This window comes from Nannospalax galili, unplaced genomic scaffold (genome assembly GCF_000622305.1).
Source record: "Nannospalax galili isolate Female #2095 unplaced genomic scaffold, S.galili_v1.0 scaffold5556, whole genome shotgun sequence".
NCBI lineage: Eukaryota > Metazoa > Chordata > Mammalia > Rodentia > Spalacidae > Nannospalax > Nannospalax galili.
Genome location: NW_008337823.1, coordinates 54,228 through 66,496, shown reverse-complemented (window position 1 = coordinate 66,496; position 12,269 = coordinate 54,228).

Sequence of the window (12,269 nt, the reverse complement as noted above, 5' to 3'; positions counted from 1 at the left end):
CTCTTATGGCTACTTTACTAAAACAATGTCATTTCTTACTGCATTGCAAATACTTATCTTTATGTTCACAGGTAAGTATAGGTATTACCACTCATCAAAGAAATTTCTTTTGCAACACATGGACACTTCTTCAATGATCTACAACTGGTGAATAAGTTACCGTGGGCTGTCCAGTCCTAAACGATACATCTACAATGCAACTCCTACACATAAATGTCAGGGAACAAATCAGAAGGGGCCAGAAAGACTGTAAGAATCAGAAGAACAGGATACCTGCTGCTAGATAATGCATTCTAGACATGATAGAGAAACTGCATCAATGAAATCTCTACAATATGGTTGCTTAGCAAGAGTTACATAATGACACCAGCTGACATGCCAATGTGGGTGAGAGAAATTTTATGAGGTGAGAACTATTGATGAATATCTACAGGCAATCAATTGATGCTGAGTGAGGATCAGTTTTCTCTAGGCATGAAATCACTGACAGGTTATCTAATCCAAGTGCCCAGCCCTAAACAAATGCACACACAAACATCATTAAATGAACTCAGTGGATAATATATAGATATATTTATAAATGTGTATATGTGTGTATATGTAAAATAATAAATCAAAGAAGAGAATAAGAAAGTTAGAATTGGGATGTGGGAGGAGTTGTAGGTGTGTGTGATGGATAGAAATGATGCAAATACAATACTCATCTATGAAATAGTTTATAATTTTTTGAGTTATAAAAATAATAGCATATAGGGGCTGGAGAGACAGCTCACTGTTTAAGAACACTGGTTGTTGTTACAGAAAACCCAGGTTCAAATCGCAGCACCCACATGGCAGCTAACAACTGTCCATAACTTCAGTCCCAGGGGATCAAAGAGCCTCTTCTGACCTCTGCAGGCATTGCATGGCATGGGTGCACTTACCTACATGCAGACAATACACACATACACAAAAAATAAAAATAAAAAATTCAAAAAGATAATAGAGTATATGAAGTTGGGGGGTGGTAAAGTGGGAGTGGAGATTATAGAGTGGGTCTGAATATGAGAAAAAGGCATAAATGTAAAACTCAGTGAGCCAAATATAAAGCATAGTAGGAAGTATTACCAATAGACTCAATTCAGCACAGAAAAAACTATCAGAATCTCAGGACAAGGCCAGTGAAATACTATTTTCAAACATAAAGAAAAATAAATAATTTAAATGATCAGAATATTGAAGTACTCTGAGATATGATCAAGAACTAAAACTTAGGAATCCATGTGATATAAGGAAGTCTTGAAGAAGCACTAAAGACATAACTTATTCAGTGAATTACAGCACAAAATTTCAGAAAGCTTGATAGATGTGAAACTACAAAAATTTTTTAGAACCTCCAATAGATATGACCAGAGAGGAATAGCTCCATGACATATAGTCAAGATAGAAAATACAAAACAGATGAACAACACTAAAAGATATAAGTGAAAAATGTCAAGTCACCTACAAACCAGAAATATCAGCATAACATCAGATCTCTTGTCAATGACCCTCAAATCCATATACTTCAAGCCCTAAAATTAAATAAATGCCAACCAAGATTGCAACGTCCAGCAAAGCTCTCTTTCAAATTTGGCCAACAAATATCAACAGTTCAAGACAAACACAAAGTAAGGATGTACATAACCACCCATCTAGAACTGTTGACAATATTTAAAGTAATGTGGTACCACAGAGGTAGAAGAAAGACATTCTCAATCACAAGATCAAAGGAAACAATAAATTTTATGATTATAACAGGTGAATACAAGAAAGCTAGCAAGAAATTCATAGTCTGTGACATAGTAAATCAGAAAATTTCTAAAAGTAATAAGGAAGACTAGGACAAATAATCCATCCAACCAAAAAATAACCAGCAAAACTCCAAGAATCAATACATATGTTTTAACAACCTTAAATAAAATGCCTTCAATTCATTAATAAAGAGACATGAATTGCCTTGAAGGATTAAAAAGCCATATCCAACTGTTGTCTCTGAGAAACACACTTGACTGGTAAAGACACCAACAACTGAAAGTCAAAAGATGAAAGAAAATCTGCCAAGTGAATGAAAACTCAATACATGCTGGTGCAGCTATTTTTATATGTGATAATGCATATGAGCAACCAGTATTTGTCTGAAGAAAGTCTTATAACCCATTGTTAAAGGGAGACATTTTAAGAAAATTAGAAAATTATATAATATATACATATATATTTTAATTCAAAACCTAGTGAACATAAAAAAAAATAAATCCTGACAAAATTAGAGCAGCTGATTTCAATGTCCTACTCTCAGCTTGAGATGGGTCATTCAAATTTAAAATCAAAAAAGAAAACTGAGAATTTACCTAAATCATAGATCAAATAGACTTACCTACAGAATATTTCATTCAACATATAAGGAATAAATATCCTCAGCATCTCACAGAAAAAAGACCATAGTCTATGCCATTAAGTGAATCTTTCTCTTTTTTTTTAGTTTTTATATTATATGTAGTATGAGTGTATTTTTCTGCTTAATGTAAGTGTACTCATGTTGTGCAATCCCTGCAGGGATCAGCAGAAGGTGTTGGGCCCCTTGTAACTGGAGATCCAGACAGTTGTTGGCCCCTATATGGGTGCTTGGAACAGAACCCAGGTCCTTTGCATACCAGCAAGTGCTTTTAAGCTCTGAGGCATCTCTCCAGCCCAGTGAATCTTAATAAACACAAAATAATTTCAATAATTTCTGGTATCATATTAGAATATAGTGGAATAAAACTAGGAATTAATAACCAGAAATTACACAAAAATGTTTAGACTGAAAAATACACCCTTCATTGCTCAGTAATTTAAAAATTTTTAAGAATCAAATAAAGTGGGAGTTTAATCAACTTTTAAAATAGAGCTAAAGCAGTTATGAAGAAACTTTATAGTAATGAACACTTTCAATAAAGATGTTGAAGATATTTCAAATACATAAATAATGATGTACCCTAAGGTTGAAGAAAAGCATTAGATTTCAGGACACAGACATTAGGGTATAAATTAATGAAATGACTAAAAGAATAATACATAGAGGCTGGAGAGATTAACACCATTTTCTGATGTTTCAGAAGACTCAAATTTGGCTTAAAGAACCCATGTCTCATGACTCATATCAGCCTGTAAGTCCAGTTCCAAGGGATTCAATGCTCTCTCTCAGCTTCTTTGGGTATCCACGAACACATGGAAAATGCTTGTGCCCACAATGCATGCGCACACATACACCACTAGGGAATAATTTGAAAACTTGTATTCAAAAAAAGTCAAAAAGTGGAGAAGAAATGAATGAATTCCTAAACATATATATACTACCAATATTAAATGAAGGGGAGGGACACAAGCAACTTGAGGATATCCATAAAAATCAATGAGTAAATGTGATAATAAAAGGTTTCCCAACAAAGAAAACCTCAGAACTAGATGGATTCATTAGTAAATGCTGCCAAAACTCAAAAAGGAACAAAAATCAAAGCTCCTCAAAATGTTTTATCAAACAACTATAAATATTTAAATATGTTAACAGAAAAATATTTCATAAACTAGAAAGGGAAGAAACACTACAACTCTTCATTCCATGACACCAGAATTACCCTGTTACCAAATATCAGATAACAAAACAAGTAAAAGAAAATGACATTTTAATTTCTTTGGACATATATGCAAAAAATCTCAATAAAATTCTTCAAAATGGAATTAAAAGACACACTAAGGAAGTCATCTGGGAAATGTAAAGCCCTAAGTGACATATCTACAATATGATCTGTACATAAGGCTCAGGAATATAGCAGAAGTGATTTTGGGAGCTGGAGAGTTGGTTCAGCAATTAAGAACCCTGGCTGCTCTTGCAGAAGACCAGGGTTTGATTTCTAGTACCCACATGGTAGCTAACAACCATCCATAAGTTCAAGGGGCATTGCACAACATGGGTGCTCTTTCATACATGCAGGCAATACACTCATACACATAAAATAAAAATAATAAATAAAATATTTAAAATTTTTCTACTTTTGAGAAAGTGTGGATTCAACCATTCCTAATGTATTTTGAATCCAAAATGTGCTTCTTTGGGGAAGTAGTTATTCCACTATGTTTTGGGATGCTCTCCTGAAAGCAAGAGAGTAGCTTAGGACATCTGATGAATTAGTGTTCCATTTGATCCAGAAAAAAGTAAGGAGTCTAGTGGATTTATATCTTTGGGACCAGTGGCAATTATTAAACGTTAAGTGGGCTTCAGGCCAGAAAAACAGAATCAAAGGAATCCAAGGCGACATACAAGCCATGCTTAGCAGGGTATGTCAGTCAAGTGACTGTTAGGGAATAACATCAGTTATGCTTCAAGATGTACCGCAGTGTTAGCCCTCAGAAGTGTTAGAGGTGAAGGGGCAGAGACACAGCTTCACTTTGTCCTTTACAGCCTGAGGCATTCCCCCAGACTTTCTAGAGACTTCAACCCAGGCCAAACCAGAATTTGTGACTTTGATACTGAAAAGAATTTTAGGGCTACCTGGCATAATAATTTTAATATAGGTTTCAGCAAAAGGAATGTCAGAAGGTTGCTCAAAGGAAAAATAAGACATACTCAAGGTGGGTATGACTTACAAAGGGAAAGTAGCTTTACAAGTAGAAATGTTTACTATAACACAGGATCACTTTTCTCTCTAGTGTTTATATTAAAACAGAGCCTAATAATATTTTCTGGTTTTATTTGTGCAAAACTGCACCATAAATATTATTTCTAGCTAAATCTAAACATGGGACAGGAATGGAACACATAAAGAATTAAAGAACCAGGAATTCAGTGTCTATGTATTACATATTGCTTTTCATGCTAGCAACACAAGCCACAAGAAAAGGAGAGGCAATGTGACTATATAAGTATCTGTTTAGATCTTATCAAAGTCAGAATAAATCTACATTTTAGGATAATTAACATTTTAATGTATATTAGCACAATATTAAAAGCATTTTAATTTATATATTTTTTCTATGCACTTCATAGAGAATATCATAATCATCTTTATCCTCCCCTCCCCCAATCATACCCACATAGTATCTTGGACAAGATTTCATGCATTCTATCATTTGCATTAAGGCCTATCAAATCAACTTAGTATATCAAGACATCCCTCATTCAGTGCAATTCATCCACCAGGGTCTAGTCACCCTAACTAGAGACGCTCCCTTAAAGAAGTTCAACCCTCCCTCACTCAGCAATAATCAGCTACAAATAATCTTTGGCTAAGGTTGGGGCCTACTGCTTAGTTCTATGCTGGTATTTTGACTTCTTGAGTTTTTATACATCTTGTATATGCTGACACACTTGCTGTAGATTCATATGAACAAGGTCTCAGGAGCTGGTAAAACTCTGTTTCCATTTAGTCATGCATTCTGTCTCACATCCAGCATCCCCTTTCCACCTGCTCTTCCGTAATGGTCCCTGAGTCCTGGGTGGATGAAGGTTAATATGAATCCTGTCCAGGGACCCACACTCTGCAGACTCTTATTCTCTATGCTTTGGCCACTTGTGGTCTCTGTGTTCATTGCCCTCTGTTACATGAGAGAGCTTCTTGATGAGGGTTGAGAGATGCATTAGTAGTTCCTCTTTCCCTTGTTCTACTCTGTTTCTTGAGGCTTAGGTGTACTTTCCATTGTAGATGTCTCATGTAGGGTTGGGCATCTCAAAGACACTTATTCACTGTGTGTGACCAGTTGCAGAACTCTGTAATAGACTCTATCTGTTACAAAAGAACTTTAATGAGTGCTGACTGGGATATATGTCTGGAAGTGTAAAGATTCATACTTGGCATATAGTAAGAAATTACATTTGATATGACAGACTTAGGGTTTTCTTTAAGATCTATGACCACTCCAGCCATGTGTATTTGGCTGTGTTCACAGTATCACACTTTAGTTCCCTTCCATTGGGTGGACTCTAAGTTCAGTCAGGTAGCTGTTGGTAACTGCCAGTATAAAAGTGCAACTACTTCACCAATATAGACTTCTGTGCCAGTTATTGTTGTCATTGTTATGCTTTAAAGCTGGGGTTGGACCATCCATTGGTGTTCTTTCTTAGTGACTTGTATAGTGTCCTCCAGAACCATGAGAGCTAGCCTACAGGGTGTTGCTTCCAGGTAAGTTTCAGCTCCATTGTTCCAAGTCCTCTGCCTAAAATACCACCTGCACTCACTTTCAAGTTCTGGGAGGAAATCAAGGGTTGTGGCAATAGCATGTGTAATTTTTGCGAGTCTCTTGGATTACCCTGACAACAACCCTAGAGAAGTTTCTCCTGGCTGGAATTATTTCTTCCTATGGGACCTTCAGCTATACACATCGTCTCAAGTAGAGATATTGTATGGGCAATTTTTCAGTAGGCTTTGAACTGGTTTATTTCCTACTGGTTTATCACACCAGCTAAACATTATTTATCCCTCCTCTCTCACTGTTCAACCCTTCTTCCTCCATCCCCAGTTAAAGTAACCTCATTCCCCCATTTAATCGCTGGTAATACCTATCCCCTATGACCCTCCCCCTCATGAGCATCTTCATTGTTACTCCATGGTTACTTGTATAGCTCTCCCTATTTCCCTCCTTGTTAAATAACCCCATATTATCCACTCTCCCCTTGGTAATACTGGTTTCCTACTTTTCCTCTTTCTCAGGCTCCTTCTTTTCCCTTAACTCCATGATTTCTTTCCATTTTCCTGGCTTCTGCAGTTACATCAGCACATATACTCATATATAAGATTCAGTGCTTAAATCCAAAAGTGAGGGAGAAGACATTTTTTTTGGAGTTTGTGTTACTTAGTATCACAGCTTCTAGTCCCATCCATTTACTTGCAAATTTCATGATTTCATCTTTATTTACATAGAGGAGAACTCTATTTTCATTATCAACTTCTCAGTTGAGGGACAGTTACGTTGCTTTCATTTCTTAGCCCTTGTGAAAAGAGCAGCAGGAAACATGGTTGTACAAGTATCTCTACAGTAGGATTTTTCCTTTGGGTATATGCCAAGGAGTGGTGTAGCTGGGTCATAAGGTAGACACATTTTTAGTTTTTAAAGAGTTCTTCTCACCACTTTCCACAGTGATTGCATGTGATTACACAAGCAGTGAATGATTTACCCTTTCCCTCATCATTCCCAGTATTTGATATTAGTTTTTCTCTTGATATTAGTCAGTCTTACTGGGGTAAGATAAAATCTTGAAGTGATTTTGATTTGTATTTCCCTAATTACTAAGAATGTTGAATACTTTTGAAGGTGTCGCTCACCTGTTTTTATTTTTTCCCTTGAGAACTCTCTGTTCAGATCCATAACCCATCTTTTAATTGGGTCATTTGTTTTCTTGATACTTTTTGTTGTTGTTCTTTATGTATGCTGAATATTAATTCTTTGTCAAATATGTAGCTGGTAAAGATGTTCTTCCACTCTATGGACTGTCTCTACATTTCCTTGGTTGTTCTTTTGCTATAAAGAAGATTTTCAGTTTAAAAACTTTCCACTTGTCAATTACTAATCTTAATTCCTGAGCAACAATGTTTGATTTAGAAAGTCATTTCCAGCACCTATGTCTTGTAGGGTACTGTCTATGTTTTATTCTAACAGTTTCTGAGTTTCAGGTTTCACATTGAGATCTTTGATCCACTTAAGAGTTGACTTTTGTGCAGGGTGAAAGATAGGGGTCTGGTTTCATTCTTCTACACATGGAGATCCACTTTTTCCACCATCATTTGTTGATATCAGGTGGCTGAAATTGCATGTACTCATATATGGATCTTTGTTGGATAGGCATGTCCTCTGACAGAACTAGCACTGAACCCTAAGAGACTCCTTAGACAGAGGGGGAGACAGTAAGCCTTCTCACCCAATTGGTCAGCTTCAATTGCATGGGGGGGTGTCTAAGGACAGACAGAGGAAGCCAGGAAGTGGCAGGAAGTCACTATCTTGGCAGTGTTCTAAGGGCCACCGATCTGAATAGCTCAGCTGAGATGTGGAGGAAAGAGCCCATGGGCATCCATGCCTTTGTAAGTGACACCCTCCCAGGTAGCATAGGCTTTGCTGGCAAGCCCAAATAAATATCTTTATTCTCCAAATTTTAGCTTAGAGAGGGACACTGTGTTGGTTTTGTTGGTTGGGTCATAAAAGTAGTGTGGGGCATGGAGCTGAGAAGATGGCAGTGTGCCTCACAGAGGGCCTGAGAGCCAAGAAAGAGTATGCATGGGCCTCCCAGGAGAGAATTTAGTACTACAAATTGGCATATTATGGTTGGATATGCAGGAGGATACAACAAACCAGAGGAGGTTGGAAAGATGATGTCTCTGATGTGGAAAAGGCTGAAGCAAAGTTGGGGGAGATGAGAGTATGGGAAATTCCCATAAGCTTAATGGGTCTAGCAGCAGTCACATGGATTATGCAAGGAATACTGAAACATGTAACTAAAAAAGGCTGAAGACACAGGTGAGTTCAAAGGGGGAGAGTCACTGGGTGGCCACCATCTTGTAAATGGCCTAAAATAGCACAGTTGCTTAAACCATGTGGGTTGCTGCTGCCCATGTATGAAAATTCTTCAAGGACTGTGGAAAGTCTAGAAAAAATTTACAAGTCTTGGAAGCAAAATGGAAACCAAAAGAAAAAAAAAGGCAACTGTTGAAGCCGCTTGGCTACTTCTGTGTACAATAAATGAAGTGTTAGAGGCAGAGACAATAGCCCCAGGGGAGACTGAAAAGACTAAAGAGTTGCTGGTGAATTCAGTATTAGCTTCAGAATTTGAGAGTAAACCACAAGAGAGTGCTAGGGAATGAGAGATTTTAACTTGCTTAAGCCTAGAGAACCAAAGAGAAAAGAGCCCAGATTAGATCTGTGATACGGAGCTCATCCTGGGACCAGGGATCCAGAGACCCATGGATAAAAACAGATAGTAATGAAAATGAAAATGACCTAGAAGTAAAAATAGTTAAATACAGCCTTCAGGGTCAACCTTTAATACAAAAGAGAAAAAAGTTATATTTCAATATGCTGATAAAAGCCTTAACGATACTGTAGCCAGCAGAAATTACTCTACACTGGAGCTCTTAGAGCAAGGGAAAACTTTGAAACAAGCAATGAAGGAGCCACTCACCATGAAGCTCATGAGGATATGGGACATGGGATCAAATGATATTAGTTTAAGTCTTTCAGAAGCATCACAACTGAGTTATATAACCACCCATCCATCCTTGAGGCATAGTCTATTTAACCTAGGTCAATACAGGGGGGAGAAGTCCCTAATGAAATGGCTTGTGTGAGGCATTAAAGATATGTGGTCATCACCAATGGAAGGTCCCACAGTTAGCAGGGGCTGGAGGACCACAGAACTGGGATAGGCATTACTGAGAGTACTAGGTATGACAAAAGCAATATATGATGCCCAGTTTGCTGGGCCAGATATGACAGTGTTTACCAGAGATATAAAGAAACTTTGATTCAAGAGGGACCTTGAGAATGGTATGGAGCTGTAATGTTATTGCTAAGTCCCTTAATGGGACAGGATCTTTATAAAGTAAGGGAGGCTTTGGCAGATATAAGTGACTCACATCAGCATGTAAAATGTGCCTGTAAAATAATAGAACAACCTATAAGAGATATAAAAAAGACAAGGCAGAAAAAGAGGCCCATTTGGGTTACTCAAAGACAAATGTGGCAAGATTTATGTCTAGCCAAAGTTCCTAAAGAAAAAATTGACAAAAAACTAAGTTCTGTACTAAGGCATTTCTGGAAGGCTTTAAAACCTGAAGACTAATTCACAAAAGGCATAAAAAGGATAAAAATTGTCCCAGGGGTGGTTAAAGATCCCCAAAGATTAAACCAGGTATACTTTTCTCCTGAGAAAGGCTATACTAGGGGTAGAGACACTTTTACCTGCCAGGGCCTCCCCCCAGCAGCCAGGTATGATCAATGAAGAGATGGCAGATGTGGCTACATCCAAGAGCAAACCCAGGTCTTGCCTGACTTGGGGAAACAACAGGTAAAGACAAGAGGGACACTCTACCTCCTTAGCTTAGTGCAGGTCAGCCAACTTGAGCCAGCACCCAAGAGTTTATCAAGGATAAAAAGATACAGAGAGGCCCCACGTAAAATCCTCAGAGTGCGGAATGACTACAAAGGGATAAATAAAGATAGTAAAGAAGTAACCAAGTTAATGCCTCCTATCCATGCTATAGTACCCAACAGAGATCTGTTGAGAAAACAATTAAAACAAATGGATAAAATCTTTCCTTACTGTGTTAGACTTTGTCTATGTTTGATTTAATGCAAAACCTTAACCTGTTTTACAGATGTAAAACCCATTTGAGAGATATCAAGTAAACCTGAAGAAACAAAGGCCAGCTATAGCTGTAAAGTTCTTGGGAACGTTATGGTTGGGTAAGACACAAGTGATACCCACCAGTATGTTTGGGAAAAGTCTACAATAGCCTATATGAACATAAAACATAGGTTCCCAAAACTGTACCACTGTTAAGTAAAAATTATAGTACCATTGATGGGTTGCCCCCCTATGGGCTGTTGGGCAGAGATATCCTAGACATCCTCAAATTAACCAGGGCTATTGCCACTAATGTCAGTTGTACACCATGAAAGGTTAGTAAGGCCATGTTGCTGAAGACACTGCATGATGTGAGTGCAGTAGAGGGAGCAACAGAGCTGAGACTAAGCTGAAAACTCCCTTCCAATGGATGGATTGCTTTCATAGTGCCAGAAGGCACTATGCAGATGGCTGGAGGAGAAGGATCCCCTATAATTGTGCTGAACGATGGACCCCACGTGCTGCACAGTATTGAAAAGCTGAGTAATGCCTCAGTGTAATAATGGCTCAACTAACATACAAACAACTGACTGTTAGGATCCGTGACTCAATGGGTCTCTTCAGGAGAACAAATGCACGAGTATGGAGATGCAAAAGTCAAGCAGAGTTTTATTAAACCAGCTAGCTGGGGCCGATCGTCCTTCAAAGGAGCAATCGACCCTGAGGCAATTTTAGGTAAAGATTATATAGGCTCCCACAACCGTTACACAAAAGCCCGCGTTTATACAACCAATAGTTTCAAAGCAAGCATTTCACAAACCAATAACTTCAAGAAAAATGCTACAACTCCCTTCAGGTGTCCCAATCGGGGAGGGATGGGTGGTATTTGCCTGGCACAGCCCTTCCTTGTTATCTTGTGTAAGCAGACATGCCTATGGACATGACACAGACAAGACAGGTCAGGTTACAGGGGCTGTAGTACTTGCCCCTATCTCCGGATGCCTGTGTCTCCAATTGAGTTAATTGGTTACAAGCAGTAAATACAGACAATCAGTAAATTCCTCTTTCCCTAACACTGACAAATTCCTAATTGGATAAGGCCTGCTCCTAGGCCTGCTCCTAGGTTGGAACACACATCTGGTTCTATAGACCAGGCCAGCCCCCTGTGTCAGAGAAGGCTATAGGCCCCAATGAAAAAAACATGTGCAAGTATTTTTTTGATAAATATGATACACCTGCTAAAGTATCTTCTAAGAATTTGTTTTCTTAGAAGAAAGAATTTACACTCCTGTTTGTTTAGATATGCCTGCTTCTTGTCATTTGTCTTTATAGTAGGAGAGCCACTGAGATTGATCAATAGCTATGTCTTGAAAATGGATGATGGGGAGGCCCAGGAGTTTAATATCTCACCACAATAAAAGATCGTCCTGCATCTGTCACCCCCTCCAAGGCTCAGGGCCTCTTGTGCAAGTTTGATGGAAAAGATTGTGAGAGCCAGAGGAAGGGGTGGCGTGTTGACTAGGCATGTCCTCTGAAGGAACAAGCACTGAACCCTAACAGACTCCATAGGCAGAGAGGGAGACAGTCACCCCTCTTACTCAGCCAGCTTCAATGGCATGAGAGGGAGGGTCTAAGGACAGACATGGAGGAAGCCAGGGAGAGGTGGGCAGATGCCATCTTGGCAGTCCTTTAGCAGCTGCTGACATAGGGAAAAGAGCCCATGGACATCCATGCCTTTGTAAGTGACCCCTGTTGCTGGTTGTCTGGGGGTTCTGCCTTTTGCCCAGGGACCACCCATTGGGGAAAGGAGGAAAGTAGGCACAGAATCAATGACACAGATTCCAGGAGACTCACTGTGCAGTAAGCAAGCAAGCTCGTTTATTGTGTACAAAGGGCTTTCCTTTATACCCCTTATTCCTCCCCCATTGTTCCTGCAAGCCGA